The 12,721-nt window shown below is 48.1% G+C and overlaps 1 protein-coding gene and 1 long non-coding RNA gene across 5 annotated transcripts in view; one reads left to right on the forward strand and one right to left on the reverse strand.

Moving 5' to 3' along the window:
- PKNOX2 (PBX/knotted 1 homeobox 2) overlaps positions 1-12,721 on the forward strand; it is a 266,982-nt gene that overhangs the window by 72,330 nt on the left and 181,931 nt on the right. For all 4 annotated transcript variants that reach the window (XM_054693179.1, XM_054693181.1, XM_054693183.1 and 1 more), the window contains exon 2: positions 706-773. The gene's annotated coding sequence lies outside the window, so the exon portion shown is untranslated. The remainder of the gene's footprint in view (positions 1-705; positions 774-12,721) is intronic.
- On the reverse strand, positions 908-3,008 carry LOC119240812 (uncharacterized). The gene is made up of 3 exons (XR_005124199.1): positions 2,965-3,008; positions 1,574-2,191; positions 908-1,182 (listed from the first exon to the last, which is right to left on the reverse strand). It is a non-coding gene; the product is annotated as an uncharacterized LOC119240812 (long non-coding RNA).

Below are 12,721 nucleotides of genomic sequence, written 5' to 3' on the forward strand. Positions count from 1 at the left end.
CAGCACCCCTGGATTTTACTCCTGTTGCACCTACTGAGTGTAAATCATGGAGCAGACACCTGATAAATATGTGCTGGGTTTGTCTTGTGGGTGGTGTTTTTCTTGCTTTACCCTAGAAAGAGAATCAAAATAGGCATGTTTTTGATCTTTCTAATCTCACTCCATGATTCTGCTCCACATACATTCTTTTCCTTACAGCCCTTCTGGACTCTTTGCTTTTACTTGAGCATTCTCTCCTCCATCAGACTCCCCATAATCCTGCCACAAACCACAGCCATTGGTTTTGCTTGTCTACTTGTTTTTTTTTTTTTTTTTTTTTTTTTTGCAGACTTCCCCAAATAGGCTACAAACCTTTACGGGGGCTTTTCTGTTCTGTCCCACCTTATATGGGTCTTCCATCAGACAGAAGGCTCTAGTAAATCATTATTGCCTTGATCAGCTCAGGGCTGGTGTTACTATAGGGAAGGGGATAAAACTCCCAAGAAACTGAGGCACCATGCAGGTAGGGAGGGAGTGATCCCATCTCTCTGTCCTGGGTAGCTCTCTACAGGAGTCCCCCACTCAGCACTGTGGGCACAGGGCTGACATCCCTGACTTTGCTCCTGACCCAGGCCCACTTCTGAGTTCACCCCCATCTCTGCCTTGACTCTTATTCTCAGCAGAATCCTACAGAATCTATAAAAATGCTTTCTTTTTTTTTGACAGGTGAAGTCTGGAGCAGGACTTGGACCTTCTGTCCTCCATGCCGCTCACCAGAAAAGGCGCTGTGAACTGTAAGTAACTTCTATTGGTATTTCCGTGCTGACTCAATAAGGTTATGGGTTAAAGACCAGCCCTGAACCTAATCTTTAACAGCCATATATTGTGTAAGAGAAACACTCAACAATGAACCAGTCAGAATGTAAAATACAGTGGACTTATAATTAGATTAGGTCTGAATGTGACAAAGAAGACCTGTAATATGACGTCCTATTTAATTAGACTTTATTGATCATGCATTACGGTGGACTTGATGTCTTGTGTGTGTCCTGAGCCTCGGAGAGGGAAACTCTTGATTTTGCAAGACCCAACTGGACCTCAGCCACTATCATCTGTGGGCGAAGACTGGGCGGCAGTGAGGAGAGGATCTGGGCCAGGTTCAGAGCTGTGCTTGCTCCTACATCTGGTTATTTCTGGGAAGGTCTGAGAGGAGAAAAAAGAAAGATTGCTGGTTGCTTCCCTTCCTTCAGCACTCAAGCCCAATTTGGCCAGTGGAAGGAAGAGGGGGGGAAGCAGGGAGCACCCTGGGATGATGCAGCAGCTGGTCTGCCCTAGAGATGGGAGGAGGGACCCAGATGGAGTGGGGAGGAGGGACTCTTTCTGAGAAGGAGGACAGACCATAGCATCTGGGGCTTGAGAGTCAGGCAGAGAGGCCAGGCTTGGGCTGTGAGCTCATGGAGCCATTGAAGGTTTTCTTCCTAGAAGAGGAGGCCCTTCCCCTTTACTATTTTCCTATAAATTTCAACAGAGAGGCTTCTTGGAAAAGGTAGAGTATGAGATAGAAGTTTCAGTAATAGCTCCTCCTTACACTTACCCTTGCAGGGAATCCTTGCATAGCATTTCGTTCAACATTGTCTCTATAACTTTGATAAGAAAAAGGGAGTCCTGGCCAGCTGACATTGAATAAGAGGATGTTTTTTGAGGACATGCTTTCGTTATGTGTCACTTCGTTTTAAGTCCTGGTTGCTAAAAACCTGTTGAGGATGTTAAGTGAGGACTCACTTTATTTGTTCACTATTGGTTCTCCCACTTGGCAAAAAGTCTGTCCACTTGTAGGAACTGGCTTGGGTCACTCTCCTCCCTGAATCTTCTTTGGTAGCTCCAGGAAGAAGTGATTTCACCTTCTGGATTCTTCTGCATTCACATACTTGGCCACCACTCTGACCCACACCCCACTCTGCCCCCTCCAGCGAGACTGAGCTCCTGGCAGGCAGTCTGGGATTCTCGTGTCTTCTTTTCCCACACCTTCAGCTTAGTTGCTGCTCAGCAAATGTTAGCTGGGAGATGGGATTGCCCTGGGCTGCCAATCGTCTCCACCCTGCTTCTGGGGCAACCGGAGACTGTGTGGGGCTGTGGCTTTGCTAGTACATTGGCTCCCAACCAGTCCATGGAATTATAAATGATTAACCATTATCAGCACACATCTTCACCTCTGTGTAAAAATAGATTGACTGTAATGAGTATTTGAATAAATCATAAGAATGGCCGCCCCGCGATCGTCTAACATCCTGCCGATGACTGCCCGGTGAGTGAGCAGGGCGCCGGCCCTCCCGCCTAATGGCCTGCGATTCAGTGCTGGTGGCCTCTGTGATTGACGGGAGGGGGCTCCCAGGGTACCTCCTCTCAGCCTGGGCTCTGGAGTGGTTGGATCTCCAGGCCCAGGGGGAGGGGAAGGGTGCCTCCTTCCATCCTGTTCCAGGAAAGCCTTACCTAGGAGATGGTGCTGGGGGCTGGAGGAGACAGAGGAGAAAGCTAATGACCTTTGTGAGAATCAATGTCTCCTCGCACCGGAGCTTAGAGGGACCTCATAAGTCAAGTCAAGTATGAGAGGAGCGAGCTGAGTGTGAACCTTAATGAGAGCAGAGAGTGTGGGGGAATGAGGGCTTCACAATCTCTCCTGTCCCTGAGGGTGGCCGGGCACCTTGTACAGGGTCACCCACACCCAGAAAAAGCTTCCTTACAGGGACATGTGGTTGGACGTCACTGAGGAGCAAGGAGGAGCAGGTTTCTTTAGGCCTCTAAAGAGGAAAGATTCAAAGGGTCTTTCAGGAGTGGTTTGCCAAAGCCTTCTCAGGCCTGAGGACCCTGCCTGTTGGAGAGGGGAACAGACTCAGTGTGACCAGGACTGGTTGAGGAGGGAAGAGTCTGAAAGTGAAGTCACAGAAAGAAGACCAGTGACAGCTTTCAGAGGGAAATAGCACTCACTCTAGTTTAGTTCTGGTGGTGAATGGTTTAGTTCCGGTAACCTGGTTACCAGTAACCTGGTTACTATGCCTATGTAGCAAACCCCACCCCTCCAAACACAGTGATGTAACAATGTTACACTCACATGTCCTCTGAGTCAGGAATTCAGGCAGGGCATGATGAGGACAGCCTGTTTCTATTCTGTCATGTCCGGGATGTCACCTGGGGCAAATCAAAAGTTGGGGACTAGAATCATCTTGAAGGTTCATTCATTTGTCCTTCTGGGGGTGGAAATCAGTTGTTGGTTGAGACACTGAGATTGTCAGCAGGAGCCTTGTGAACTCTCTGTGTGACTTGGGCTTTCTCACAATATGGGGAGTGGAATCTTGGGGTGGAGGGTATCCTGAGAGAGAACAAGAGCCCGGTAGAAGCCAAACTGCCAAAGCAGCATCACTGCACCACATTCTGTGGAAGTTCCGAGGAAGTTGACTGGAAGTTACAAGGGGCAACCTAGGTTTAAAGGAGGGGACATAGACAACCCCACTCCCCTACCTCTTCAAGGAGTATCAACATTGCATGAAAAGAAGAGCATGAGGAGTAGGATCTGTGGTGTTATGGCCATCTTTGGAGAGTACAGTCTACCACAGAGCAGTCTTATGTCCCAGAAAAAAATGAAATGGGCCCTTTCTGTGCAGTGATGTGTTTCCCTAGAAAGACAGGTAAGGTAACCCCCACTTAGGTCTTCAATCAATCTGTAACTTAACTTACAGAATATCTGGGTTTAAGGGGACCCCAGAGACAGGCTAGACTTCCTCCCAAGGCGATTCCCAGAGATCATGACGATGTTAGGAGGTGCTGTAGTTGCCCTTAGAAGTCGTGCCTTATAATACATCTCAGCAAAAGTGGGTCCAGTTTGCTACCCACAGCTTGAAGTGCCAGGCATGGAGGGGGACCTTAGGCTGAGGACTCCACAAGCCTCTAGTCATTTGTTGCCATCCATGGCTCCACACCCCAACTCCATGGTCTTCCAAGCTGGTATAGGTTTCAGCCAAAAATCAGAACTTAGGAGTCCATTGGGCAGTGCTGGGGACTGGGGAGATCTAGGCCACACTTCCTGCTTTTCTGCCATGTCCTCTCCTTTCCTGCTTTCCCCTCTGCTTTCCCCAATGACCTTCAGGGGCTGCGCCCTTTGAGGACCAGACTCCCTTTCTCTTGGCATTTTCCTGCTCCAAATGCAACTATATTTTGGAAGAGAATCTGAAAGCCCTGGGAACTTTGTTTTGACTTAGGATAAACCCAATTCATTTTCCCAAAGGATCAAGATGGGAAAAATAGGTAATGCTGAAAGGAGGGGGCAGGACAGAGAAGGGGGTTATGAAGAAGTAGGGCTGAGGTTAGGAGGGAGAGTTCTGGAGTCTCCACAAATTAACTTAGCATCAACAAACAACATTTACTGAGCACTTACTTCAGTTTAGGTACTCTGCTAGGCATTTGAGGCTCATTGTGAGATGCTGGTCTCTCAGAAAAGGAGCAGAGGCTCAAAAAGTAGAAAAAATCCCCTAGTGAATGACGGATTAAATTAGTAGCAGTTGAAGTCAAGCTTAGCACCCTCTTCCAGAGACTTATTCACTTCACTGCGGAGCTCCAAGAATCTCAGTTTATTCTCCTGTAAAATGGGGACATCTAATGATGTCCTCTTCAAGGTCACCTTCAGTTATGGGGTTCTAGATGTATGGAAAAGACTCTGGGGACTCACCTAGCAATGTCTAAAGTGGAGCCCCATTTTCTGAAAATGGGGTCTGTATGAAACCATGGAATAATTTCCTGTTCTCTTCTTTCCCCTTTGGTGAAACTTAGGTCAGGAAACTAATGTTTAATTTGGGCAGCTGAAGGAAACAGATAAAAACATGAAGATCATTTGTATTTCCAAGGCCCCGATTTGGAGGGGGGGGGGCGGAATGTTGGGTCTGAAGTCCAAAGCTGGGGTTTGATGCCAACTTCATGAACAGCCAATACCTTGTGGTCCTGGGCACAGCTCTTTGGTCTTTAGATTCCACATCTCTTGGGCCTCCCCTGGTGGCACAGTGGTTAAGAGCTGGGCTGCGAAGCTGCCTGCAGCCTCTGCAGCACCAGTTTGATCCCCGGCTGCAGAAGAATGTCCCACATGGCGCGGCAGTCCTCTCCTGCCGCGCCCGCTGCTTCCCTCAGCAGTGTATTTCGTCAGTCTGCCTATTCTGTTCCCCGCTCTGGCTCTGGTGAATTCTGTCACCCTCCCGTGCTTCTGACTGTAACCAGTGCTTGTATAAATAAATAAATAAATAAATATTAAAAAAAAAATAGATTCTTCATCTCTTGACTAACAATGGAATTGTGTCCTCTCCTGACTTCATTGGGGACTGTATGAAACCCAGTACTGGGGTCCCTCCGGGCACACATGGGGACCCAAGAGTGGTTCCCTTATCCCCTCACCCAGCAAATAATGAAAAATGGACTTGGAAAGAAAGATTGTCCCTTTCCATTTCTCCTGACAGAGATGGTCAAGAATCTTTCCTTTAATTGTACCCTCCATCAAAGTTCACTCATAAACTATTGATATTTTAATAATACACATTAGCATCTTGCCCTCTGACAAATGAATATTGAATGAGCAATAAAGAGGCAAAAGAGTAACCAGGTAAAGGCTCCAGGGAAGCTGGACTCAGGAGTTGTCAGAGGGAATGGCCCTTTGCTAGGACTTTGTGACTGACCTCTCTCCCCGGAGACCCCTAAGAAATAGCTCTTAAAAGGAGCTCACTGTCCAGTCCAGTCCAGTCTGAACAGGATTTGTCCTAAGATTTCTTTCACTTGGCTGGAGACTTGGAGAAGAGGGAAGTGGTCTTTAAAGAGAGGTTAAAATGCAAGCAGGTGGACCCCCCATGTGAAGTACCTTGGATCTCTTTTGCTAAAGGGGCCACCTTCTTCCTCATATGCTGTCTCCATCCACAAATTAAAAGTCTGCAGACAGTGTGCCAAGAAACCCGGCAGCAAGCCCAAAAAGAACTCAGACTGGTTCCGCACCCCACCCCTCTCCTCCCATCAGGTCTGGATGGGCGCCTCTGCCTGGGGTGCACGTTCAGGATCAGAGGACAGAATCTCCTGCCTCTTGCAGTGCCTGCTCCCAGCCCTGCACCACAGCCTCCAGTTTTCCATGGCCTCCATCTGGGCTGGGAGTCCTTGAGTGTGCAGAGAACAGTGACAGGGGCTCATCGTTGGTCCAGCTTAATTGGTGTGATTTAATGGCGTTTCTGGCGGATTCAGATTTATACGGCTTTCTGAGCTGCAAATCTGCTTTCTAAATGTAGAATTTTTGTGGAGTGGTAAAAAATAATGGCTGTTCTGTGATTCCTGCCTCCCGAGCTAGGAGATTGCAATTTACATTATGCAAATAGACATTATGCAATCAAGGCACTTTAGCAGGAATCTGGCGGCAGAGAGGCCGCTGATGAGATGCCGAGGTCTGCAGCCCCAAATGGAGGGGCTCTGGAAGAGTGGAGATGAAGTGGGGCAGGGTGGGGCCAGCAGGGAAGGCGGCAGAGCCTGCTCCCCTGGCCCAAGAAGGCAAATGAATGCATCCGGGGAGCTGCCAGAGAGACGCTCTCAATTAATGGCTTTGTTTAATCATACCCCCTGTCCAGAGGAGTATTGTCTTACGGATAATTTCGTTTGCCTAACGAGATTTTGCTAATTAAATCTCCTTTCAGTTGGTGTGACTATGCCTGCAGGAGAGGGGGCTATTTGGAATCTTCTTCATAAACCTTTTCTGGAGAAGGGCTAGGAAGAAGGGAAGGGAGGGAGGGGAGAGCAGGAAGGGGAGGGAGAAACTTTCCTGCTGTGAGCAGCTCTGGAGAGGCTTGGAGCCTGCTTTGGAAAGTGCGAGGTGGCTCACCACCCATCCTGCCTTTCTCTTCCAGTCCCTGGAAATGCAGACAGTCTTAAATCTTTGTCCAACCTGGGAATATTCCTCCTTTTTCCTTACTTTGTGGCTCCCGTGACATCCCTTCTCCCCACCATTATCTATTCTCAAGTACTCCAATCCCCCTGAAGTCTGACGGATTTCCAAGCACTGTGCCTGGCAACTCTGACTGTGGGTGGGGATGGGGGGGCGGTGGGGGGGGGGTGAAGCAGTGGTGCTATGGGAAACCCTTCCTTTGCTTTTGCTGTTAGCCAGTCAGTGGCTCTTAAGAGAGGAGGAACTGCTCCAAAATTGACCATCTCTCCAGGGATAATTGCATGAATCAAAGAGACTACCTCGTCAAATTCATTTATCATCAGTCAGATGAGGATAGCCTCCTGTCGATGGAGGAGCCCAGCGCCCTGCCCGCAATAGCTGGAGTCCGGGTAATGCTGTTGTCAGGATCTGCCCGCACGCCATGCCCCAGTGCTTCCTTACTGTCTTCCGCTTCTTTGGTCGGCTGACCATGGGCTTCGCAGTTGAACTGTATCTACTTATTCAGCTTCTCTCTCCTCCCTGACACTTAGAGGCGTCCAGACACAGAAGCACATGTCCGCTCCTGATATCCCCAATGGGGATCTTCCCTGACTTAGGAGGGGGTTACCTACTGATAAAACCCTTGCACATTGAAAGCATCACAAGTGGAAAACGCATTTAATGTTCCTAACCTATAGAACTTAACAGTTTAAGTTACCTACCTTAAGAATGTGCAGAGCAATTGGGCAAAATCATCTAACACAAAGGCTACCTTGCAATAAAGTATTGAATATCTCATACTGTTTATTGAATACTGCATTGAAAGTGAAAAAAAACAAAACATTGTACTGAAAGTGAAAATGATTGTGTGAGTTCTCACCACTGATACACAGCGGAGAGCTCACCGAGCCTGAAGAATGTTTGAAGCATTGAGCTAAAATTAATTGCTGGATGATGGAGATGCTGCAGTGAAAGGGTCACCAATTATGCTGGAGTGTTGGTTGTTTTCCTGGATTCCTGACTGGCTGAGTGCTGGGGCTCCTGCCACTGCTCTGCATCCTGAGGGTATCATGCTACATATTGCTATCCTGGGAAAAGATCAAGATTCAAAATTTCTAGTGAAAACATCTTGCTTTCACACCATCATAAAATAAAAAAATTGTAAGTCAAACCATGTAAATTGGGACCATCTGTAGACTGGGTTGCTCAATGTACCCCCCAATACTCTATATAATATGCCTTTGCACTTATTGGTCCTGATTCTGTGTCTGGTGTCTTCATGGCTTGGGTAAACTCAAAACCCAGTTCACATACCTCCTCCCTGATTACCTCCTTACAGAGCACCTTTCTGAAATGCTGCTGCTCTGTTTGTCATCACAGGACCTTAAACATGTGTTTATCTGTCCAAGTCAAGGACTGCACCTTATTATTTTCACCCAAGTATCGAGAATCGTGCCTGGATATTACAGGTACCTTACAACGTTGCTTGAACAAAAAGATGAATGAATAAACCAAGGAGAAAAGGACCAAGTGGGGGAGAGACGCTCCCTATTAAGACCCCAAACCCTGGAGGGAACAGTGGTGATGGTGGTAGGGGAGGGGTCAAGAATGATTTCTGTTGAGGCTATGTAATTAACCTGCCCATCCATTACTTTTACTCCATGGGCAGGTAGGCACTGAACCCTCTGTGTGCTAGACCCTGCACAGAACCTCACATGGACCCTATGGGGGGGAGGGCATTGTTTTTGCAAAGGGCATTAAGACTCATCAGAGGGCAAGACAATATTATCTATACCTAGGCCCACTGATGGGGTCCCAACAGGTTCTACCTGTAGGTGAATAAATCACTTCCAGACTCCCCTCCCTATCCATCCATCCATCCATCTATCCAGCCAGCCAGCCAGCCAGCCAGCCATCCACCCATGAACCAAGTCATCCATCCAGCCACCCCCCAGCCAGCAATAGGGGATATCAGGGCTAGAGGAGTCTGGGGAGCATGGGGGGCAGCCTAGGAGACATGTGTACTGACAGCATGTGTGCATGCATGTACACCAAGGTGTGCATGTTACCTGTGTACATGCAGGCTGTGGGGGTGAGGGGTGAGTGAGGTAGTGTTTGAAGAGTGGCTTTGTGTTCTGTTTGGCTGCTGGGTTTCAGTGCCCTGATCTTTGCCCTGGTATTTTCCCTTTGTTGCATTTATGTCTGTCAGTATTCTGTGTCTTCATCTAGACTTTTAATCATCACAGTATCCCTATCATGCTATGCTATGAGTCTATTGTGTTTCTCTGTACATAGTAGGTGCTCAACAAATACTCCCTGAATGATTGGATGAGTGAACAAGGGTGCACTTTGGTGTCAGATAGGCTTGAGTTTAAGTTCTAGTTCTGTTATTTACTTCGCTGAGACTAGGGATTTAATTTTCTCATCCAAAAAGCAAGACTAATAGCACCTAGTCTATCTTTCTCAAAGGGTTGTTGGTGAAGGATTAGAAGAGATATGTGAAAATGTTTTATAAACTATGAAGCACTATACAAGTATAAGAGGTTATTATTATAATGGTTATTATACTTGAAGTGATCATTGTGTTTGAAAATTAGAGATTCTGTTTTCAGGAATATAAAATCATCCAGGCCTGATTTGAACTCTGAGACTTACAGAGCAATCGTTATAAGAACTATTTCCAGATTTTGGGGACTTTTCAGAGGCTGGGGGAGGAGAATGGGTCTGGTAAAAGTGCTCCATCTTTGCCATTGATCTTTGAGAGTTCTTGCCTAGCTTTCTTGATATGACAAAAGAAATTTAGAGGGAAACTCAATCAAGGATTTGAGCAAGGGATGTTTTTTGAGGATCACACAATAGGAGAGGGGTTGCCACTGTCTGAGTCAACCTCTCAGCCTGAGAGCAACTGGGAAATCTTGATTTTATGGGGTGATAGCCAGGGTGGGATAGAAGAAAAGCAAGTATTAGCTGGCTGGGGTTTTACCAGGTTTACTCAACAACAGGAAGGTAAGGTAACAAAGAAGCACAGTTTAACTCAATGAACAAATAAACACCAGGTCCAGGCACATCTTCCTTTGTGGCCCTGTCGGCCCAGGTAAATATACTGTCCTGAGTAGCTGCAACTGCCTTAGACTTCTGAACCTCATTGGCTTTGCATATGCTGTTCCCTCTGCCAAGAATGCCTTTCCTCTTTTTCTACTTGACCTTTCCTTTCCTTTTTTTTTTAAAGATTTATTTATTTATGCATACAAGAACTGGAGTACAGGCCAGAGATGCGGGGGGTGAGAGGATTCACCAGTGACAGAGTGGGGAGCAGAACAGGCAGTTTGACTGAAACACACTGCTGAGGGGAGCAGTGGAAAGTCAGGAGAGGTCTGCTGTGCCATGTGGGTAGTTCCCTGGCCGGCTGGAGATCGAACTCGTGCTGCAGAGGCAGTGGATAGCTTCATAGTGCTGCTTAACCCTTTGTGCCACCAGGGAGGACCGTCTTGACCTTTTCTTTCCAAGTTCCTGCACTATCTCTGGGCTCCCAGGTTACGAATATACCTCCCTAAGCACATTTATGACAGTGTACCTATGTCTGCTAATGTTGCTTTCCTTTGCCACAGCACGACTCCAGGGCAGGTAGTGGCTGTCACTCATCTCAGAAGCTCTGGATCTGAGTGGATGCAGGGATGGCTGAGTGAAAGGTGAAGGGGAGGGTGGGACTTGGTAGAAGTACAGGATTTGAGTCTTTAAAGTTCAAGGAAGGGTGAAGAAGAAGCTTTAGAGAAATTAGCATTGCCTTGCAAATAACCCCAAATTTCTGAGAGATATTTGCTACCCTCCCTCAACCCCAAAAGACCAGATAGATTAATATTTTCTGGGGTCGCTGGGCCTGGGGACCTCAATCCCATCCAGATGGTAACTGGTTGTCAGCTGGGTAGACAGGAAGGCCTCCAGGTAGGAAGTGAGGTCTGAGGACAAGAAGGCACTTGCCTGTTGCTGACCCCTACAGGTGAGCAGTTTACCCACCTGGGGAGACAGGTGCCTCGTACCCCCAGCCGCAACCCATCCAGATTCTTCGTCTTGATGGAGTTGGCTCCAGCTGGGGGAGAATCTGCTGAAAAGCCTCCAGGAACTCAGGTTCCCATGGCCTTCTCCCTGGTTTGGAGCCATCTTGTCTCTGGCCTGTGCCCGGCCTCTCCCCCACGCCTCCCACCCCCAGCAGTTCTCCAGGAGCCCCAGGCAGCCGCTGCAAAGTGCCAGGGGGCTGGGAGGCTTTTCATTACCGAATGCACTGAACCTATTTGTGAGTGTTTTGCAAAGTGTTTAATCCAAGGTGTTCCCTCAATTAAATTAGTGCAAACATCTGTGTCCCACATCCACCTCCATTTGCATTCTGTGCCATTTATTACAGCGGGAAATTGGAAGGCACCTTAGGAATACTTAGGACCAAATTAGGCTAGGTTGGGGTAGGCTTCTGGGGGTGGGTCTGAGGGTGCCAATGAGTTGGTCCAGGCTGGGACTTGGGGTGGAGCTACTTTCTGGTGCAGGAATGCTGGAGGGTGGGGAGAGGGGATGTTTGGGCTCTAGACCACCCAGTCTCATTGGGGAGTTTGGGTGGGTTTAATGAATGCCGGGATCCCCACCTGGGTCCAAGTAAGGCAGAGGCAGGAGGAGTTCACTGCTATTGTTTTATAACTTTAAACCCAATTAAAAAAAAAAACAAAATGTGTCACATTCAAGTGACCCATTGTGGTCTCTCCCTGGGGGAGCACTTTCCTGCTGGAAGGATTTTTTGCCATCATGAAACTGCTCAGCCTTGGTGACTGACTGAACGTGGGGAGCTGCTCTCTTTCCTGCACATGTGACTCCCACGACTGTCGGGTACTTTGGGAGTCTTACTATTATATTATTCTAGGAAGGGTGGAAGAACAGCGTCTGCTGTGTGGCAGGCACCGCTCAGTGCTTGGCGTGTGTAATCTGTTGTAACCCTCCCACCAACTCACTGGTGATGGCACAAATCAGAGAGCGGGACTTAAACTGAAAGGTGAAGCAATGTGCCCTTGGCCCACAGCTCGAAAGAGGAGCAGACAAGATTTGAACTCACCCCTGCACGCCTCCAAAGTCTATGTGCTTCCCACTGCACATGGCCATCCACTGTTCTCCAATTAATCAGGACATTTTCATTTCCTAAATCTATCTCCTGACCAGCGCACCGTGGCCAGGCAGTGCAGAGGCCCTGGCCCTGGACTGCCGGTTTGGGTCTCTAGACCCTGTTAGGATGGGGTAGGCTGAGGGTCCCAAGGGCTCTGATGGGGTATTCAGTCTGCAGTTGTCTCACCTACAGGAAAGGACCCTGCTTTTGTAGGGTGGAACAGGGAAGCAAAGCAGAAGTCTGGGGAGAAAGGAAGAGGCATATGGGATGCTGACATGTCTTAGAGATCGAGGAATTCTTCTGCACTGATTGGGGACACTGAAACTCCAAGGATGTAATGACTTGCTGGGCCACTGAGAGTTTGGTGGCAGAGGCCAAACTGAAACCCCCATCTCCCAATTCCTGGGAGGGGAACCATTTCAGTGCCTGGAAGATTCTGAGGCTTTTATAGGATAGGTGTTGGCTTTTTCGATGCAAAATGTAAACCCAGACTAGAGCCAGGAACCAGGGTGAGAAGGGGCTGGGAGGTCCATTGTGAGCTCACCTGCCACAAGGCGTTCTGAGTTGCCTTTAATGGAGAACCTTCCAGGTCATAGAGGATGGCTGATGATCTCTCACCTGGACCCTAGAGCAGGTCTGCACCAACTCCTAGGGCCTCACTTAGGAAGTCT

This window comes from Talpa occidentalis, unplaced genomic scaffold (genome assembly GCF_014898055.3).
Source record: "Talpa occidentalis isolate TD23 unplaced genomic scaffold, MPIMG_talOcc4v2.1 talOcc4.12, whole genome shotgun sequence".
Lineage (NCBI taxonomy): Eukaryota > Metazoa > Chordata > Mammalia > Eulipotyphla > Talpidae > Talpa > Talpa occidentalis.